Genomic DNA, 12,453 nt, shown 5'->3' on the forward strand with positions numbered 1-12,453 from the left:
GAGAATCGCTGGAACCCGGGAGGCAGAAGTTAGAGTGAGCCGAGATCACACCCACTCCATCTAGGCAACAGAGAAAGACCCTGTCTCAATAAATAAATAAATAAGTAAAATAAAAAGTGCTAAACTCCCCAAAAGATGAATAAAATAAATGATATTAATGACCAAAACGAGTAGTGTGTATTCTTATTGAAAAAGTTCTCATCAGAATGCACAAAAACACACATACACACACACACCTAGTATGCTCACACATACATATACATACAATATGGAAATACAAGTATATACACTCCTACACACACAGGCAAACACTGAAAATCATAATTGTATTCACATCATACACCCTCAAATGCACCTACATTCACATACAAATGCACATACATAAATACACACATCCACATGCTGACATACACACACATAAAGAGTTCACGTGCTTTCACGCATACATGCATGCTAACAAATATGTCAGACAAGGCAGCAGTGCCTTACAAAGAGTAATTCCGCTGTTTCAGAAAGCTCTGGTATAAAATGGTAACACCTTTTCAGGAGGTAATCTCTGCCAATAAAATGCCAGACTTTGAGGAAATCCTACTGATGGAGCTGGACATAGCACACGGACGCTTTGCCTTCACCACACTCTGAAGTGTGGCCTCATGAAATGAAACCTACCTAGAAGGGAGAGGGTAGCCTTTTGAACTGCATGCATGGACTCACCCTGGATACAAGATCCAAAGCTACACCAGGGCAGCACTGGTGGCCAGGGCCCACTGGTGGGTGCTGCACTTGCTGGAGACATCAGTGTTGTCCCATTTCCTCTCTTGACCACCTCAGAAAACTTTCTCTACTCCAAGGAAGCAGCCAGGCTGGAGCTGGGGGACAGGTCCACAGCACACACACTGATGGCCAAGGGGATGTGGAACCCACAGGAAAAACACAGCAGAAATGTGCCATAGTGGTCTAGATCCTCAAATCACAGTTTCCCTATTGAGAGGATTTTCCTGTGGCCCTTATGCATGCCAAGTCCAGTTTTTCCAACGCTATCGTTTCACATTAATATTCCTTGAGATGATTTGACTCTTGGGTCAATTTTTACTCAATTTTTCATTGTTTTATTTTCTGCTGATTATTCCTATCAAGTCTAATTTTTCTCAACCATTGCAGTTTTCAACACTTCCTTTATCATTGTTTTTAGTTTTTCCTGTAGAGCAAATGTTATAATGTGAAGTTGCCACCACTGTCAAGTTTATTTTGTGTTGATAATTTCTGCCAGTGATAGCTATTGTCAATTGGATGATTTAAATTTATTTCTCACCTAATCCACTTGAAAAATGTGATCAATGTCCTCACCTATGACAGAATTTCTCTTCTGTCCAGGATTAACCTATTTTATTCCCAATCCAACTCTTTGGTATAATTCTGGTCATTTTGCAGATCGCTTATAGTGCTCCATGAGATGTTAGCAGAACACAATGGCAAAAAGCAGAAGTCAGAACTGTGGGATGAGGCTAGGCATGGTGGCTCATCCCTGTAATCCCCGCACTTTGGGAGGCCGAGGTGGGCAGATCACCTGAGGTCAGGAGTTCAAGACCAGCCTGGCCAACATGGTGAAACCCAGGCTCTACTGAAAATACAAAAGTTAGCCAGGTGTGGTGATGCACATCTCTAATCCCAGCTACTTGGGAGGCTGAGGCAGGAGAATCGCTTGAACCCGGGAGGTGGAGGTTGCCGTGAGCCAAGATCAAGCCACTGCACTCCAGCCTGGGCGACACAGCGAGACTCTATCTCAAGATAATAATAATAACAGTGGGGTGAAAACTAAAATGAGGAGCTGAAAAGTCCTTTTTAAGGGCAAGCAGCTTTAGGCAGGCCCCGCACGTAAAGCGGCACGTAGTCCCCTTATAACCTGTATTCATGCATTCTGCCATGATTTTCCGTAACACACATACCTAAAATACAGTGACCTGAAATAAATGTTCATTTGTGTATGGGTCCATGGATCAGCTGTAGGTCAATCGGCTGGGCTGGGCTGGACTCTAGGCTTGTGTCAGTTTCAGGTTTGCTCCTCGTTATTTTCGCTCTGGGACTGAGCTGAATGAGCCATAGCTGTATGGGGCATCCTCTTCTCATGGTGGACTCAGAAACTCAAGAAGACAAGCTGCAACATGGCAGACCTTTTGAAGCCTCTATGCAGAGCTGTCATTATAGACAGTCACATGGTCAAACCCCAAATCAAAAGAGTCGGAAGCAAAGTCTTCCCACAAGGAAGACATACCAAGGCCATGGAGAGATAGAATTGTAAACAATACAATCTACCATACAGCTTTTTTCTAGTGTAAGGGGGCCAGATTTCCATAAATATACAGCAAAACAGAAAATAATATTTTCTCAGGTCACCCCATGTTTCTGCCTACATATACATACATATATATATATCTGAAAAAATTTCTGTGTTGAATTCTTCCTCACTGAGCACCCTGGTACAATAACTACATAATGAAAACTCTGAGTGTTCCTTGAGAAAAACAAAGGGTCTCCTGATTAAGCTACATTGAAAGTATTTACTCCCGGCTGATTTTATATATAACTGGAGACCTCTGTATCTCTATAGTTTTCTCTCTACTATCTGAGAGTCCCCAAAGAAATCTGGGTTTGCAACGTGCACTCACCCAGCCTGGAGCCAGCTAGCAGGTTGTCAGAGCTATCTACATGACCAGTGATGGGGACTTGCCCTTGAATGATGGGGTTACATCATTTGAGGTGAAAGAAGAGGCATAGTGAGGAAGAAATTATTAGGATGTGACTGTAGGCTGAGCATAGCAAGGAAGGGAGGCAAAGGTCAAGGAAGAGTCTTCTAAGTTTGAAGAAAGGAAGATTAGCGGTCTCAATAAAAAAAAAAAGAATTTTTGGAAAAGACCATTTTAGTGTCGGAAACATTTAGAGCCAAGTTCTTATATGAATCCATGACTGGGGAGAAACCTTCTGGTGATCGGACATTGAGAATGACAAGCAGTTGTCACATTCCGCAAGTAGCTGACATTACAGTCAGCTCTGGTAAAAAGGTCCCTTTTTTGCTTTTCACAGACTTTCTTTAAAAAGTAAGAAGTATGTTCTTATAGGAAGGAAGGGCCAGAATGTCTTACTTGACCTGATTTTCTGGGTATTTTGGGAAATAAGAATGTTGTAAATGCCTGGAACATCTTGAAACTTCTTCCCGATAATAACATTTTCCCTCTACTGCCACCAGTCAGCCCCCAACCCCAAGTCCCAGTCCTCTGGTTCCCCAAACTAGAACCTAACTCATCTCTTATTGTCCTGTCTGTGTCCATGTTGAATAGAATTAGTATCAATGAAACTCTGTTTTAATAAATATGTTTCCACTGAGCTGGCCAAAATAAATATCCACCACAGCTTCCAACACATACTTAGTGCCTTATCATTATTCTTCCAAGAGAATTATCCTAACCCCCAAGCCACTCAGTTCCTGAAGACCACTTATGCCACTATTTAATGACATCCTTGTGTTTTATATATCAATGTAAGGCAGCAGCTACGCTCTGGCAAAAAGCAAAAAAAAAGTACCATAAGCATGTGTATACGCTGGATTCCTGCCTTTTTCCCTCCTTCCCTCTTTTCCTTTCTTTCTTCCTTCCTTCTTTTCACTGTTACACATCAAAGCATCTGATATATGCCTGGTACTGAGGGTACAGCAGCAAGCAAAATGAAATCTTTAATCTTTGGAGCCTACATTCTAGAGGTAAGAAATAATTGATATACAGTATACAGCCACACCTAAGGGATCGTGCGGGTCCATTTCCAGACCACTGCGATCAAACAAATGTTGCAATAAAACAATTCACATAGTTTTTTAGTTTCCCAGGACATTTAAAAGTTATGTTTATACTATACCATATTCTAATAATGTGCAATAGCCTTATGTCTAAATAACAATGCATATACCTCAATTAAAAATAGTTTACTGCTTAAAAAAATCATCTGAGCCTTCATTATCTCTTTGCTTATAAAGGGTCTTGCCTCAGTGTTGATTACTACAGACTGATAAGGGCTGTGGTTGTTGAAGACTGGGGTGGCTGTGGGAAATTTTAAAAATAAGACAAAAATGACTTTTGCCACATTGATGTATTTTTCCTTTTGTGAAAGACTTCTCTATAGCATAAGATGTTGTTTGATAGCATTGTACCCACAGAAGAACTGTCAAACTTAGAGTCAATCCTCCTAACTCTGCTGCTGCTTTATTAGCAAAGTTTATTTCATATTTTAAATCCTTTGCTGTCATTTGAACAATGTTCATAGCATCTTCACCAGAAGTTCATTCTTTTTTTATTATTATTATACTTTAAGTTCTAGGGTATGTGTGCACAACATGCAGGTTTGTTACATATGTATGCATGTGCCATGTTGGCGTGCTGCACCCATTAACTCGTCATTTACATTAGGTGTATCTCCTAATGCTATCCCTCCCCCCTCCCCCTTCCCCACAATAGGCCCCAGTGTGTGATGTTCCTCTTCCTGTGTCCAAGTGATCTCATTGCTCAATTCCCACCTATGAGTGAGAACATGTGGCATTTGGTTTTCTGTTCTTGTGATAGTTTGCTGAGAATAATGGTTTCCAGCTGCATCCATGTCCCTACAAAGGACACAAACTCATCCTTTTTTATGGCTGCATAGTATTCCATGGTGTATATGTGCCACATTTTCTTAATCCTGTCTGTCACTGATGGACATTTGGGTTGATTCCAAGTCTTTGCAATTGTGAATAGTGCTGCAATAAACATACATGTGCATGTGTCTTTGTAGCAGCATGATTTATAATCCTTTGGGTATATCCCCAGTAATGGGATGGCTGGATCAAATGGTATTTCTAGTTCTAGATCCTTGAGGAATCGCCACACTGTTTTCCACAATGATTGAATTAGTTTCCAGTCCCACCAACGGTGTAAAAGTGTTCCTATTTCTCCACATCCTCTCCAGCACCTGTTGTTTCCTGACTTTTTAATGATTCCCATTCTAACTGGTGTGAGATGGTATCTCATTGTGGTTTTGATTTGCATTTCTCTGATGGTGAGTGGTGACGAGCATTTTTTCATGTGTCTGTTGGCTGTATAAATGTCACCAGAAGTTGAATCTATCTCAGGAAACCACTTTCTTTGCTTATCGATAAAAAGCAAGTTTTCAGTTGTTAAGTTTTATAATGAGATTGCAGCAATTTAGCAACATCTTTAGGCTCCACTTCTAACTCTAGCTCTCTTGTTATTTTCACCACAACTACAGTGACTGTCTCCACTGAAATCTTGAACCCCTGAAAGTCTTCCATGAGGTTTGGAATCCAATTCTTTCAAATTCCTGTTAATGTTGATATTTTGACCTCCTCCCATGAATCACAAATGTTCTTAATTTCATCAAGACTGGTGAATTCTTTCCAGAAAGCTTTTGTTTACTTTGCCCAGATCCATCAGAGGAATTGCTATCTATGGCAGCTATTACCTTATTAAATGTATTTCTTAAATAAGACTTGAAAGTCAAAATTCGTTCTTGATCCATGGGCTGCAGAATGGATGTTGTGTTAGCAGGCATGAAAACAGTATTTATCTCCCTGTACACCTTCAGCAGAGCTCTTGGGTGACCACATGCATTGTCAATGAGCAGTAATAGTTTGAAAGGCATCATTTTTTCTAAGCAGCAGTTCTCAACAGTGGGCTTAAAACATTCAGTAAACCGTTCTGCAGACAGATATATTGTTATCCAGACTTTGTTGTTTCATCTATAGAGCATACACAGAGTAGACTTAGCCCAATTCTTTTTTTTTTTTTTTTTTTTTTTTTTTTTTTTTATTATACTTTAAGTTCTAGGGTACATGTGCATGACGTTTATATCATGTATAACTCCCCAATGCAATCCCTCCCTCCTCCCCCCTCCCCATGATAGGCCCCAGTGTGTGATGTTCCCCTTCCCAAGTCCAAGTGATCTCATTGTTCAGTTCCCACCTATGAGTGAGAACATGCGGTGTTTGGTTTTCTCTTCTTGTGATAGTTTGCTAAGAATGATGGTTTCCAGCTGCATCCATGTCCCTACAAAGGATGCAAACTCATCCTTTTTTATGGCTGCATAGTATTCCATGGTGTATATGTGCCACATTTTCTTAATCCAGTCTGTCACAGATGGACATTTGGGTTGATTCCAAGTCTTTGCTATTGTGAATAGTGCCGCAGTAAACATACGTGTGCATGTGTCTTTGTAGTAGAGTAATTTATAATCCTTTGGGTATATACCCAGTAGTGGGATGGCTGGGTCATATGGTACATCTAGTTCTAGATCCTTGAGGAATCGCCATACTGTTTTCCATAATGGTTGAACTAGTTTACAATCCCACCAACAGTGTAAAAGTGTTCCTATTTCTCCACATCCTCTCCAACACCTGTTGTTTCCTGACTTCTTAATGATTGCCATTCTAACTGGTGTGAGATGGTATCTCATTGTAGTTTTGATTTGCATTTCTCTGATGGCGAGTGATGATGAGCATTTTTTCATGTGTCTGTTGGCTGTATGGATGTCTTCTTTTGAGAAATGTCTGTTCATATCCTTTGCCCACTTTTTGATGGGGTTGTTTGTTTTTTTCTTGTATATTTGTTTGAGTTCTTTGTAGATTCTGGATATTAGCCCTTTGTCAGATGAGTAGGTTGCAAAAATTTTCTCCCATTCTGTAGGTTGCCTGTTCACTCTGATGGTAGTTTCTTTAGCTGTGCAAAAGCTCTTTAGTTTAATTAGATCCCATGTGTCAATTTTTGCTTTTGCTGCCGTTGCTTTTGGTGTTTTAGACATGAAGTCCTTGCCCATGCCTATGTCCTGAATGGTACTACCTAGATTTTCTTCTAGGGTTTTTATGGTATTAGGTCTAACATTTAAGTCTCTAATCCATCTTGAATTAATTTTCGTATAAGGGGTAAGGAAAGGATCCAGTTTCAGCTTTCTACTTATGGCTAGCCAATTTTCCCAGCACCATTTATTAAATAGGGAATCCTTTCCCCATTTCTTGTTTCTCTCAGGTTTGTCAAAGATCAGATGGCTGTAGATGTGTGGTATTATTTCTGAGGACTCTGTTCTGTTCCATTGGTCTATATCTCTGTTGTGGTACCAGTACCATGCTGTTTTGGTTACTGTAGCCTTGTAGTATAGTTTGAAGTCAGGTAGCGTGACGCCTCCAGCTTTGTCCTTTTGACTTAGGATTGTCTTGGCAATGCGGGCTCTTTTTTGGTTCCATATGAACTTTAAAGCAGTTTTTTCCAATTCTGTGAAGAAAGTCATTGGTAGCTTGATGGGGATGGCATTGAATCTATAAATCACCTTGGGCAGTATGGCCATTTTCACGATATTGATTCTTCCTATCCATGAGCATGGTATGTTCTTCCATTTGTTTGTGTCCTCTTTGATTTCACTGAGCAGTGGTTTGTAGTTCTCCTTGAAGAGGTCCTTTACATCCCTTGTAAGCTGGATTCCTAGGTATTTTATTCTCTTTGAAGCAATTGTGAATGGAAGTTCATTCCTGATTTGGCTCTCTGCTTGTCTGTTACTGGTGTATAAGAATGCTTGCGATTTTTGCACATTAATTTTGTATCCTGAGACTTTGCTGAAGTTGCTTATCAGCTTAAGGAGATTTTGGGCTGAGACAATGGGGTTTTCTAAATAGACAATCATGTCATCTGCAAACAGGGACAATTTGACTTCTTCTTTTCCTAACTGGATACCCTTGATTTCTTTCTCTTGCCTGATTGCCCTAGCCAGAACTTCCAACACTATGTTGAATAGGAGTGGTGAGAGAGGGCATCCCTGTCTTGTGCCAGTTTTCAAAGGGAATTTTTCCAGTTTTTGCCCATTCAGTATGATATTAGCTGTGGGTTTGTCATAAATAGCTCTTATTATTTTGAGGTACGTTCCATCAATACCAAATTTATTGAGCGTTTTTAGCATAAAGGGCTGTTGAATTTTGTCAAAAGCCTTTTCTGCATCTATTGAGATAATTATGTGGTTCTTGTCTTTGGTTCTGTTTATATGCTGGATTACGTTTATTGATTTGCGAATGTTGAACCAGCCTTGCATCCCAGGGATGAAGCCCACTAGCCCAATTCTTAAGAGCCCTATAATTTTTGGAATGGTAAATGAGCATTGGCTTAAGCTTAAAGTCACCACCTGCATTAGCTTCTAACAAGAGAGCCAGCCTGTCCTTTGAAGCTATAAAACTGGCCATTGACTTCTCCACTCCAGCTATGGAAGTCCTAGATGGTGTTTTGATCTCCTTCCAACAGAAGGCTGTTAGATCTGCACTGAACATCTTTTATTTAGTGTAGCCACTTTCATCAACGATCTTAGCAAGATCAGGATAACGTGCTGCAGATTCTGATCAGCACTGCTGCTTCACTTTGCACTTTTATGTTATGAAGATGGCTGATTTCCTTAAACTTCAGGAACTAACCTCTACTAGCTCCAGAGTTTTCTTCTGCAGCTGTTTCACATCTCTCAGGCTTTCTAGAATTGAAGAGATTTAGGGCCTTGCTCTGGATTAGACTTTGGCTTAAGGGAGTGTTCTAGCTGTTTGATCTTCTATCCAGACCACTAAAACTTTCTCCATATCAGGAATAAGACTGTTTGGCTCTCTTATTATTCATGTGTTCACTGGAGAAGCACTTTAAATCTCCTTTAAGAACTTCTTGTTTACATTCACAATTTGGTTAACTTTGGCACAAGAGGCCCAGCCTGTTTAAGCTTTCAACATGCCTTCTTCACTGAGCTTAATCATTCCTAGCTTTTGATTGAAAGTGACAGACATGTGACTCAAGTATTCACTTGAATACTTAGAAGCCATTGTAGGTTTATTAATTGGCCTAATTTCAATATTATTGTGTCTCAGAGAATAGGGAGGCCTAAGGAAAGCAAGAGAGATGGGGAAACAGCCAGTTGGTGGAGCAATCAGAACATGCACATTTATCTATTCAGTACATCATCTTACATGGGCACAGTTTGTGGCACCCCAAAACAATTACAATAGTAACATCAAAGATCTCTGATCACAGATCACCATAAAAAATATAATAGTCATGAAAAAGTTTGAAATCAAGAGAGTTACCAAAATGTGACAGGGACACAATGTGAGTACGTGCTGTTGGGAAAATGGTGCCAGTAGATTTGCTCAGGTAGGGTTGCCACAAACCATTAATTTGTAAAAAAAAAAAAAAAAAAAAAAGAAAGAAAGAAAGAAAAGTAATACTGGTGAAGTACAATAAATCAAAGTACTAATAAAATGGGAGTATACCTGTAGATAGAGAGAGAGAGAGATCAACACATACATATATGATGTAGTGATAAGCGCTCTCTAGGATGATGTCCCATGGACAGCAAACAGCAAATGCTAAAGTCTTACATTTTAAGACTATTTCCCAAAGTTATTGACAAATTTTCTTTTTGGTGGGAATGCTTGGTAAGTTTTAGACCTATAACATCAATTGAATTAATTGAATATGAAAATCAGTGTTTAATTTCATTCAAAAATGTTAGCTTATACTCAGTTCTCCAAGGTCTTCTGATCTAGTTGGAGACAGAGATAGACACACATGGAAGAACAAAGAAGTATAGGCCATTTTGGAGAGCAATCGACCCCATTCCTCCCAAGAAATACATTCTGACTTTCTATAAAGCAGATGCCTGAGTTGACAATAATAGATGAATAAGATATTAATTAATAGAAACCTATATTTCTCATACTTATTTTCATACAAGATGGTTCAGGTAAGGAATCAAAGAGAAGAGATAAAGAAATAAAGTGGAGGAAGGTAAAGAGAAATCTGACTAGTTTACAACCTTGTCTACGGCAACAGAGATGCTCTGTAAAAAAAAAGATGTTACAACCACTAAGTTTAGAAAATGTAGTATTGAGAGACTTGCACCATACATCAGCAAAATAAAGGTTCTGAGAAGGCCTGCAGATTAAAAAACAGAACCGTTTCCTTACATGATGTCTATTTACGTTCTCACCAAATGCAAATTTGACTGGGGCTAGTCAGATTAAAAAACTTTTATTAAGGCAGCGTCCCCAACCTTTTTGGCACCAGGGACAAGTTTCGTGAAAGACAATTTTTCCACAGAGTAGGGGTAGGGGGATGGTTTTGGGATGAAACTGTTCCTCCTCGGGTCATCAGGCATTAGATTTCCATAAGAATCAGGCAACCTGGAACCCTTACATGTGCAGTTCACAATAGGGTTCCTGCTCCTATGACAGAAGGTGGAGCTCAGGAGGTAATGCTGGCTTGCCCCCTGTTTCTGTGGGGCCTACTGTGTGGACTGTTTACTCGGATAGGGGAGCCCAGCATTAAGAAATGTAAAATGAAGATCATATTTTCGGGGATCGTTTCTATAGTTAGTCACTAGGGAAGTTTTTCTGAATGTGTAGAGCACCAGAAACATGAGGAAGAGGCACAGGGTTCTCTCCTGACTGTGAAGCTGGCTCTTGGCGCTGCTTTCCTGCAACTGCTATTTGCCATTGGTGATTGTAGAGAGTCAGAGGGAGAGGATGCAGTCTGAGTGGTTTCTGCTATAGAAAGAAACAGAGAAAGGCAGGAAGGGAGGGAGGAAGGAGGGAGGAAGGAAAGGAAGGAGGGAAGGAGGAAAGAAAGGAGGGAGAAAGGAAAGGAAAAAGGAAAGAAAGGAAGAAGGGAGGCAGGGAAGTAAGAGGGGAGGGAGGGAGGAAGTAGGGAGGGAGGAAGGGAGGAAGGAAGGAAGGAAAAGAGGGAGGGGGTAAGGAAGGAAGGAAGGAGGGAGGGAGGAAGGAAGGAAGGAAAGAAAGGAGGAAGGAAGGAAGAGAGGGAGGGAGGGAGTAGGGAAAGAAGGAGGGAAGGAAGGGAGGGAAGAAGGGAGAAAAGCAAGAAGGAAGGAGAGAAGGAGGGAAGGAAGGGAGGGAAGAAGGGAGAAAAGCAAGAAGGAAGGAAGGAAAGAAGGAAGGAAGGAAGGAGGGAGGGAAGGAAGACAGGGAGAAAGGAAGGAAGGAGAGAAGGAGGGAAGGAGAGAGGGAGAGAGGGAGAGAGGGGAAACAAAAGAAAAAAAGAAAAGAAGAGAAAAGAAAAGAAAAAAAAAGAGAAGGAAGTAAGGATTGAATTTTCTCCTAACACCAACCATGTCTCTGAGCTCTAGATCAGGAGAATCCGGATCTCTTTACTGTGTTTGTGTAAATTCACCACCTGGTACCTCCCAATTCTCAGGGCAAATGTCCTCTGTCCATGATAAATGGTAACCAATACATCAAGAAACGTTCTGAGTAAGTTAATTATGACACCTTTTTCACAGACTCAGGTTAGTTTCCAACTTATTGTCGACTTAAATAGGTTTCAGTAGAAAGCTATTAACTTCTGTTGACTGAGAAGAAATAGAATTATTACCTTGTTTATCAAAAGAGTCAATTTGTCTGTCTCCCTAAATGTATTCATTAAAGTAAAAAGGTTACTTTTTATTCCCGTCATTGGAAGATTGTAGCTTATTGTCGTTCTAGTTATTTTTTTGGATAAAAAAGAGTTCAGAATACTGTTGCTATCTACACCTTCCTTGAGTGTTCTGAGGAAATGTTTGTGGGCACTATCCGTAAGAGAGTTTACAGTCTGAAGCTGGCCACCAATGCTGAGCAGAGTAGTTCTGCTGAGGATGTGGATAGATTCAACTATCCATTGGAGAACATCTTAGACTGAGTCTTCAGGAGCTGATCCTGAACAGGAATTTGTCAGGAATTTATTAAGGAAGTGCCCCAGGAGAAATCAGTGAGGGAATGGAGTCGCAAGACAAGAGAAGGGGAAGTCATTTAGCAAGAGTGTAGTTCTGGGGAGGATCCCAGCCTCTGCTCATCCTGCAGGAGAGCTCTAGAGCATAAATTACATCTCAGAGTTTGTACTGACAGGAGGCAAAGGAGCTAGGCTCTCATATCTCCATGCTCATCAACCTTTGCTAAGGGCCATCCCAAAAAGTCTCAAACCCAAAGCACTTCAAAATCCACACAAGTGGGCAAAGTGGCTCCAGTAACACAATGACAGGCCTCCAGTGACAGACACTCCTTGACAGTGTCAAGGTAAAGGACATTAAAAGCAAAATCAAACAGAAACAAAGGTAGGAGTAAAGGAACGGTAAAGGGGATTAATGAGATGTGGACAGAGCACCTAGAGTGCCTAGAGAAAGTTGTGTAGAGCCCCATGTAACCCCTACCAAGTCAACTATCATTGCATCTAGGCCATGAACATGTAACTCAGTTTCTCTCCTCTTTCACTTCCAGTACTATCTATCCCTTTCCTATGCAAATGGGTTCAATATAATCAAATGTAACTCTCCTTCCTCATAAAGGAGTAAATGCTTTTAGTATAGTTGCATTGCTTTTACAGTTTTTTCTCTTTGAGTCTGGATATAATACAT

General features: G+C 40.5%; 1 pseudogene; it reads left to right on the plus strand.

The window, feature by feature from the left end:
• The first annotated feature begins 10,392 nt into the window (after positions 1 to 10,392).
• On the plus strand, positions 10,393 to 10,592 carry LOC117069178 (annotated as a pseudogene).
• Positions 10,593 to 12,453: the final 1,861 nt, after the last annotated feature.

The sequence above is a fragment of the Trachypithecus francoisi genome, unplaced genomic scaffold (genome assembly GCF_009764315.1).
Source record: "Trachypithecus francoisi isolate TF-2019V2 unplaced genomic scaffold, Tfra_2.0 Lachesis_group21, whole genome shotgun sequence".
NCBI classification, from domain to species: domain Eukaryota; kingdom Metazoa; phylum Chordata; class Mammalia; order Primates; family Cercopithecidae; genus Trachypithecus; species Trachypithecus francoisi.